The sequence below is a fragment of the Prunus persica genome, chromosome G6, assembly GCF_000346465.2.
Source record: "Prunus persica cultivar Lovell chromosome G6, Prunus_persica_NCBIv2, whole genome shotgun sequence".
Taxonomy (NCBI): domain Eukaryota; kingdom Viridiplantae; phylum Streptophyta; class Magnoliopsida; order Rosales; family Rosaceae; genus Prunus; species Prunus persica.
In genome coordinates this window covers 15,263,975-15,272,873 of record NC_034014.1, presented here as the reverse complement: position 1 = coordinate 15,272,873, position 8,899 = coordinate 15,263,975, and positions in this window count along the sequence as shown.

The following is an 8,899-nucleotide window of genomic DNA, read 5'->3' as shown; positions in this document are numbered from 1 at the left end:
GGGGCAGGGATTGTTTTGGAGGAGCCACTGGGGATCAGACACTGTTATTCTTTCCAGTTAGATTTCCAATGCACCAACAACAGGGCTGAATCTGAAGCTCTAATCATTGGCCTCGAAATGCTGGTAAAATTAGGAATCCAGTTTGTAGAAATCTTAGGAGATTCTATGCTTGTGTTGAAATAGATTGCTGGAGAATACAAGTGTCTAAATCCTTCTCTAGCAGTCTATCTAGTGGCAGCCAAGAATCTTCTGACAGAATTCAGGGAAGCTACTTGGGAACGTATCCCAAGAGAAGAAAACTTTCCAGCCAATGAAATGGCTCATATAGCAACAGGGGTACAAATGCCTGAAGACTGTGTGCAAAGGATCATCAAGGTAGGAAAGAGAAGTCTACCATCTATTCTGACTAGAGGAATGGAGAAAGATGTCAATTTTGCCATAATCACTGAAGATGACTGGAGAACTCCCATCATAAATTACTTGTAGTATCTGACCCTGCCTTCTGAAAAAAGAGTCAGAATCATGGCTTTGAACTACCTTATGTGGAATGAAGATTTGGTCCAAAAAAGCAAAGATGAGGTACTTTTGAGGTGCTTGGGAAAGAAAGAATACATGAAGGTCATGGGAGAAACCCATGAAGGAATCTGTGGAGCTCATCAAGGAGGAAGAAAAATATGCTGGTTAATTAGAAGGTATGGCTACTTCTGGCCAACCATGATGAGGGATTGCATTGATTATTCCAAGGGATGTGAGGCTTGTCAAAGGCATGGCCCAAACTAGCAGGCTCCTTCAGTTCCTATGAATCCAGTGGTAAAGCCATGGCCATTCAGAAGATGGGCAATGGATCTCATTGGCAAGATTTATCCAACCAGTAGCAAACAACACTGTTTCATCATTGTAGCTACAGACTATTTCACCAAATGGGTGGAAGCCAAGCCTATTAAATCCACTATATCTCAAGAGATCATAACCTTCATAGAGGAGCAGATTATACAAAGGTTTGGCATTCCAGAATCAATCACAACAGACAGGGGATCTTCTTTTATATCTGGAGAAATGCTAGATATGGTAGAACCATTCAAATTTAAGCTACTTCAGTCCACTCCTTACTATGCTCAAGCTAATGGACAGGCAGAATCAAGTAACAAGGTGATCAAGAGCCTTGTTTCAGAAGGCAGGGAAATAGGCTGTATTAAGAGCCTACAACAAAAGAGTCAAAAACAAGAGTTTTGAAGAGGGAGAAATAGTTTGAAAGGCAGTTCTACCTCTTGGAACTCATGTGGCTGGGTATGGAAAATGGTCACCTACATGGGAAGGTCCTTTCATAATTAAGCAAACCCTCAGATTTGGGCATCTTAGTCCATAGCTTCAAACTCTGCCAATTCCGAATCAGCAAAGGAGGTTGTGGTAGTTGAACCTGGAAGAGAATGGATAGGCATCTGCAAAGAAAGATTGTAAGTTAGCACTAGGCAAAAGCAGAAAAGAAAGAGAGTCAAAACCAATAAAACTTACCGCTACGATGGGAGGTTTCAGAGGGCTGGTCACCATTGCCAAACCCCAGCAATTCTGGGCACTTCTACCTGGAAATACGAATGATTAGAGAAGCAAGAACAGGACAGAATTGCAGAAAGTAGACAGAGATAAAATAAGAGTAGAAAACTACCGTAAAACTAGGACCAGCAGTAGCTACCTCCACTCTAGGATCTGGGGCTGCAACAGGTAGTTCTGCCTGCTCCACAGGCTTTGATGCAGATTGCTCCGCCTGTTCCTTAGGCGCCAGAACAGCAGTGGAGGGCTCTGAGTCTGCATCCTCGAAAAGGGCCAACTCCGAGCTAGTTAGTTCTGCCCTTATGGTTTGTTGCTGCTGCTGCTCCAAAGCGATGCTCTCCGCAATCACTTCAGCAGGAATCTCCTCCTACAGATAGACATAAGTCAGAACGGAAGAGTAAAACAAAACAAAATTGCTGTTATAATCAGAGAAAGATACTCACCTCCTCTTCCACTGCCTTTGTTTTTTCTTGGGTTAGTTCTTCTTCTCGCTCCTTCCCCCGCTACACTGCCTCAGATGCCTCTCTCAGCTCTTCATCTGTTCCAGAGGTGTTGGTAGGAGCTGCTACAGATTATGTGGCTACGTATTCAGCCACTGCTCTCTTCCTAAGCCTTTTTGACTTAGTAGGAGGAGAAAAAGGACTTTCAGCTGCAAAGAACATACAATAAATGTAAAATAGGGAAGAAAGATATTTGCTTTAATGAATTTCATTGAGTCTGAGAGCGTAACTTTATACAAGAGATTTCCTATAATGATGCTAAGCTATTCTAGGAATCTAAATTACAATAGGAAAAGAAATATTCTACATCATATAATTACATATTTGTTTCCTAATCCATCCTGTGAACATTAGGAAATCATTGACCTTCTTAACACTCCCCCTCAAGTTGGAGAGTGAATGTCGAGAACTCTCAACTTGCAAATCATGGTAGAAAAAGGTTCCATTCCCAATGGTTTAGTGAATACATCCGCAAGCTGATTTGTCGAAGTAACAAACTTGGTAACAACCGAACCATCCTGTATTTTGTCCCGAATAAAGTGGCAATCCATTTCTATATGCCTAGTTCTCTCATGGAAAACGGGATTGGCTGCTATATGTAAGGATGCTTTGTTATCACAATGTAGCAACGCCGGTTTCGGATGCAATATTCGTAAATCCTCCAATAATGAATGTCACCACGATAACTCATAGCATGTACTTGTCATGGCTCTATATTTGGCTTCTGCTGAAGAGAGTGACACTGTTTTCTGCCTCTTTGTTTGCCAAGAAACAAGTGAAGATCCTAAAAAAACACAAAAACCCGTAGTGGATCTACGAGTCATTGGACAACCAGCCCAATCCGAGTCACAAAAGGCTCACAAAGACAAATCATTTTGAGAAGAGAAAAACAAACCCTGTCCTGGAGCACCTTTCAAATAACGCAACACACGTAAGGCAGCTTCCATATGCGGTCTGCGTGGTGTATGCATGAATCGGCTTAATACATGCACCGAATACATGATATATGGCCGAGTAATAGTTAAATAAATTAGGCATCCCTCAAGTCTCCTATATTGAGATGGATCTCTAAGCAATTCGCCTGTATCAGAGAGCTTTATGTTTTGCTCCATGGGAAAATTCACGGGTTTAGCACCCAAAATTTCACCGTCCTTCAGAATTTCCAAAGTGTATTTCCGCTGTGAGATAGAAATACCTCTCTTTGATCGAGAGACTTCAATGCCCAAAAAATATTTCAAATCACCTAAATCTTTAATTCGGAAACGACTATGCAAAAATTTCTTCAGAGTGGATATAGCCTTGAGATCATTACTCGTAATAAGAATATCGTCAACGTATATCAACAGGGCGGTAAAGGACTTTCCATTCCGACATGTGAATAATGAGTAGTCTGCTTTGGACTGAACATATCTGGCAGCTTGAATAGTTGTTGAGAACTTGGCAAACCATTGATGAAAAGCTTGCTTTAAACCATACAACCACTTGTTGAGGCGACACACCAAGTTCTCCCCCTGTCGCTGAAGACCAGGAGGTGGAGACATATAAATTTCTTCATGGAGATCACTATGAAGGAAAGCGTTGTTGACATCTAATTGGTGAAGGGACCAATCCTGAGCAGCTGCCAGAGCCAATAAACAACGAACAGTAATCATTTTAGCAGTGGGAGAAAAAGTGTCATGATAATCGACACCTTCCAACTGTGTGTAACCCTTGGCCACCAAACGAGCTTTATAACGCTCTATGGTGCCATCTGAGTGGCGTTTAATTTTATAAACCCAGCGACATCCAATGGGTTTCTTGCCAGGAGGGAGGGGAGTGAGAGACCAAGTGTGATTGGCTTCTAAAGCTGCAAATTCAGATTGCATTGCGTCTGTCTAGTGTGAATGGGAAGCAGCTTCTGTATAAGAAATGGGCTCAACATCCTGACTAATAGTAGCAACAAAAGAATGATGTTGTGGTGAGTAACGATGGTAAGAGAGAAAGTTACAAAGAGGATACCTCGTACCTTTGGTGGAACCAGATGACGAAGGCGGCGACGGTTTGGGAGACGTCACTTGGTTGCAAACATAATCACATAAAGCACGTGGAAGACTGTGATGTCGTTGAGAATGTCGTAAAACCGGTACGGAGGGGGCTGAATGATGCTGGCAGGAATGGACTGATCAAAGGTGGAAGTGGCTGGATCCGGAGACGCAGAAGGAGAATCTGGCTGGGCCATTTCAAATGGGGTGACGGGATGGACCGGTTCTAATGGTGCTGTGGAGGTTGTGGGGAATGAGTCTGAAATATGAGGGTCAGACATAAAATGAGGAAGGACGGGGGCTGAAGGTGTTGGAATGGATTGAGGGGACGCATAGGAAAATATGTTTTCATGAAAAACAATGTCACGACTCATGAAAAATTTATGAGTGGTAAGGTCATAGAGCTTGTAAGCACTTTGACCAACCGGGTAACCAAGGAAAACACAACGTTTGGCTCTACGGGCGAATTTATGAGGGACATGCACATCAGTAGCATATGCAAGACACCCAAAAATCTTAAGATGGGAATAGGAAGGGGCCTTGCCATAAAGGCGTGCAAAAGGAGTTTGTTGGGAAAGAAGTGGTGTGGGCAAACGATTAATCAAATGTACAGCGGTGAGAACACATTATGCCCAAAAACGCAAAGGGAGATGGGCTTGAAAGCGAAGGGCACGGGCGGACTCAAGGATATGACGGTGTTTGCGCTTTACAACCCCATTTTGTTGGGGTGTATAGACACAAGAGTGTTGATAAGTGGTGCCATTTTGTTGGAAAAAATCTTTCATAGAAGAGAATTCCCCCCCATTATTAACTCGAATCTTAGCAATGGATGCAACAAATTGATTTTTGACAAAGGAGAAAAAATTTGTAAGTAAAGGTTGTGTTTCACTTTTGTGCTGCATAAAGAATACCCATGTGAAACGAGAATAATCATCCACAATTGTCAAAAAATATTTAGCAACAGAAAAAGAAGGAATTTTGTAGGGGCCCCAAATATCACAATGAATTAACTCAAACGGTCTAACAGACAAAATTGAACTAGAAGAAAAAGGAAGTCGACATTGTTTTGCAAGTGCACAAACATCACAAGCATTATTTGATTTGAAAGGGAAATTGAGCAAATTTTTTGCCATAAAATCTAATCTAGAAGAAGATAGATGCCCTAATCGGCGATGCCACAAGTCGGTGGAGGAGGTGACATGAGAACAAGATGGATGGCTAGCAATGGCAGCGGAGGATCTGAATTTAGGGCTCGGTGTTGTTGACGCCAATGCAACCAAGTAATAAAGTACCCAAACCAATCGTCGTCTTCGTCGTCAAGTCCTGCAAAATACACCAATAGGGAAAAAAGGTTACAGAACAATTGAGACCTCTTGTAACTTGACTCACAGACATCAAATCCACCTTAAAAGATGGCACACCAAGCACATTTTTCAGAGAAATAACAGAGTTCAAAGGTAAAGTTCCAGTAGATGCGATTGGAGCCTATTCTCCACTTGGCATAATAACTGGCGGTAAAACAGTGTTCTGACGACAGTTGACAAGCAAATTTGGAGAACAAGTAATATGATCAGTTGCACCACTACGGTGCTTGTGACAAACCTGAAGAAGTACCAGCAGCATTGGCTTTAGGATTGGAGGATTGATTTGCCCCTTTATTGTTCATAATAGATAATATCTGTTGAAATTGTAGATCACAGTCCATTCATCACCGACTGCATCTCCTGCATTGTTGGACCTTCCTTGACATGATTGACTGAAGAGTGAGCAGAATTGTCGGAATTGTTGAACTGAGAACGATTGCCTCCATGATTGGACCGGTTTGATTTATGTTTCGGATGCCCTGGTGGATACCCATGCAACTTCCAACATGTGTCTCGTACATGATGATCCTTATCACAGTAGGAGCAATGCAACGGCTTGCGGTTGGAGGATTTGGAACGAGAAGAAGAACCTTGTCCTAGTCGAACGACTAGAGCTAAGGGTTCATCTCTTCGAATGGCCATGGCTGCAGTCTCAGTTGTCTCACGTGCATCACCTAAGCTGTGCTATTTTTCTTCTCGACCAATGGAAGAGTAGGCTTGGCGAACATCAGGTAGCGGATTCATCAATAAGATTTGCCCTCGGATTGCTTTGTGGGACTCATTTAGGCCCATGAGAAATTGCATCAATTGGCGTCGCTTATGATCTGCCCCACAAGAGCAAACGGTGTCATTATAAGAACCCAGTTCATCCCATAATCCTTTCAACTTTGTATAGTACGCTGCAACAGTCATCTGAGCTTGGGAAAGACAAGAAATGTCCCTCTCAATTTGAAAAATACGAGGGGCGTTGCTCTAAGAAAAACGATCCCGAAGGTCTTCCCAAACCTTCTGGTCTGTAGTTGAATATATGACACTATCTCCAAGATCAGGTGTGATTGAATTGAGGATCCACGAGAGAATCATATCGTTGCATCTTCTCCATGAAGCATGATCATCTGGACGACTCTTGGCAGACGGCATTTTTATTGTACCATCTATAAAACCCAACTTGGATTTGGCATTTAAAGAGATGGTCATGGCTCGGCACTAGGTCGAATAATTATCGCCATTGAGAGGCTTGGAAACAAGGACCAATCCTGGATGATCGGAATGGTAGAGATAAAAAGGATCGACGACATTATTCTTGCCTTCATTGTTCTTATCTTCCTTCGAAGATTGCTCGCGCTCCATGATGAGGAGCAATGGCAGAGGAAAGAAAAATTGAGACGGCAAAAAAAGCAGAGAGCTAGGGTATGTCTTCCTGCTCTGATACCATGTAAAATAGGGAAGAAAGATATTTGCCTGAATGAATTTCATTGAGTCTGAGAGCATAACTTTATACAAGAGATTTCCTATAAGCTATTCTAGGAATCTAAATTACAATAGGAAAAGAAATATTCTACAGCATATAATTACATATTTGTTTCCTAATCCATCCTGTGAACATTAGGAAATCATTGACCTTCTTAACAATAAAATGATTAGGACATGAGCTAAATTAAATAAGACAGGGCGGAATAAGATCAAGAAAACTCAAACTCTAGAGTTTTACCTAAAGTCTCAGACTGGACAGCACTGTCTTGAGCCTGAGTGATTTCCTTTCTTTTGTTCCTTCTGGCAGAAGGAGTTGCTTGGACAACTGTTGTTTCTACCAAGGTTTCTCCTTCATCTCCATAAGGAAGTTCCAGGTCACCAGCAGCTATGACAGAAGTAACTGCACAGGAAGAAGAAGAGAGTCAGAAAGCAATCCAAACAGAAAAGAGCAAAAGATAAAGTTCAGAAACTCACCAATCACCTCCCCGGCTTGGACATCTTGACCTCCAACGTTCCTTGTCATAGAAGGATCTGCCACAAACAGACAGAATAGGGTTGAAAAAAAAAAAAAACTTTTACTCTGGCAGAATATGGTAAGACGGGATAGGAAAGGCAGAAATTGAGAGTCTACCTTCAATCACTTGTGCATTAATGTCCTTTATCATCTGCACCATGAACTGCTTAGCCTCTACCCCCACGTGAGCAGCCTAAGAATCCCAGCCATCAAAAAGTACTTTGAGGGCAGTACTTGAGGCAAGCCTCGAACTCGGCAGAACTGCAGGAATTAGGTTCCCAGGACGGATAGAGAACATCCACGCTGTTGTTTATTTTGTTTACTGAGCACCTACAGTTCTTGTGCACCTCCAAATCATTTGAATCTCTCCAGGAAGTGGCCCGATTGCAGCTTCTGTAAGATTTGAGTAGGATCAACTGAGGGCAACCAAGCTGGCTTGCACAGAAGTTGGGGTGGTACACTTCTGCCCCTAAGTGATAATTGGGGGGTTTCCTACCTCCAAAAGGCAAATATCGAGGTAGTGTCACACTCAGGAATTTCTTCCTGAACTCGATTCTGGCTTCTTCTTCTTCAGGTTCCTTTTCAAATAGCCTACATCCAGGCTGAAACCAGGGATAGGTCTTTCTGAGTACCACCTGCCATTGAGCAGCAGACCTCTTGGTGCAATGCCTAAAGAACATCATATATTCTTCAATCGATCTCTTAGGCACCTCTACTGACATCAAAAGAAGCGCCAGAACTTGGTTCTCAGGCAGAACTAAATAGGGAAACCTCAGTTCTGGGAAATAGACCTGCAGCCAGATCTGGATCATCCAGAACGCACCAGGACCAGACAGGTTCAGGGGATTCTCCAGGATGGCAGTATGCAGATTCTTGAATAGATAGGCCAGAATTGAGGGTCCAAGCCCTACGTCAATATGGTTGTGCAGAGCTTCTACCAAATGCCTGTACTCAAGCAAAACTGCCGATGAGCGGTTTGGGAAAGTAAATCTGTTCAGCCAGTACAGGAGGAATAGCATATGCTGCTGATCTTTGTCTTTCTTAGCTCTAAACTTCTTCAAAAAATTTGAAAAAGAACAGTTCTGGTTGATTGTTCCATAAGAGATTGTAAATGGCTTGACCAATTTCTTTTGATTCTTCCTCCTATGGTAGTCGCCCACTGCATCCACAAGTCTTCCATGGGGCCTAAACCCTAAAATATGAGCCATATCCAGTAGGGTTGGTGTCATTGGGCCCACACGAAAATCAAAAGTGTTACTGGCAGAATTCCAGAAACACAGAGCAACAGCAAGCAGATTCTCATCTCTGTTGATGGACTGCTTGGATAATAGAATTGCGTCACAAATCCCTACCCTCCTCGAGTGAGCTCCATATCTTGGAAGAAGTCTGTCAATCCAGTCTGCCTATTTCACAGAACTGTTCCTCACCTCACTAGATGGGAACGAATGACTCAAATTCTTGTTGACCCAAGAATGAGAA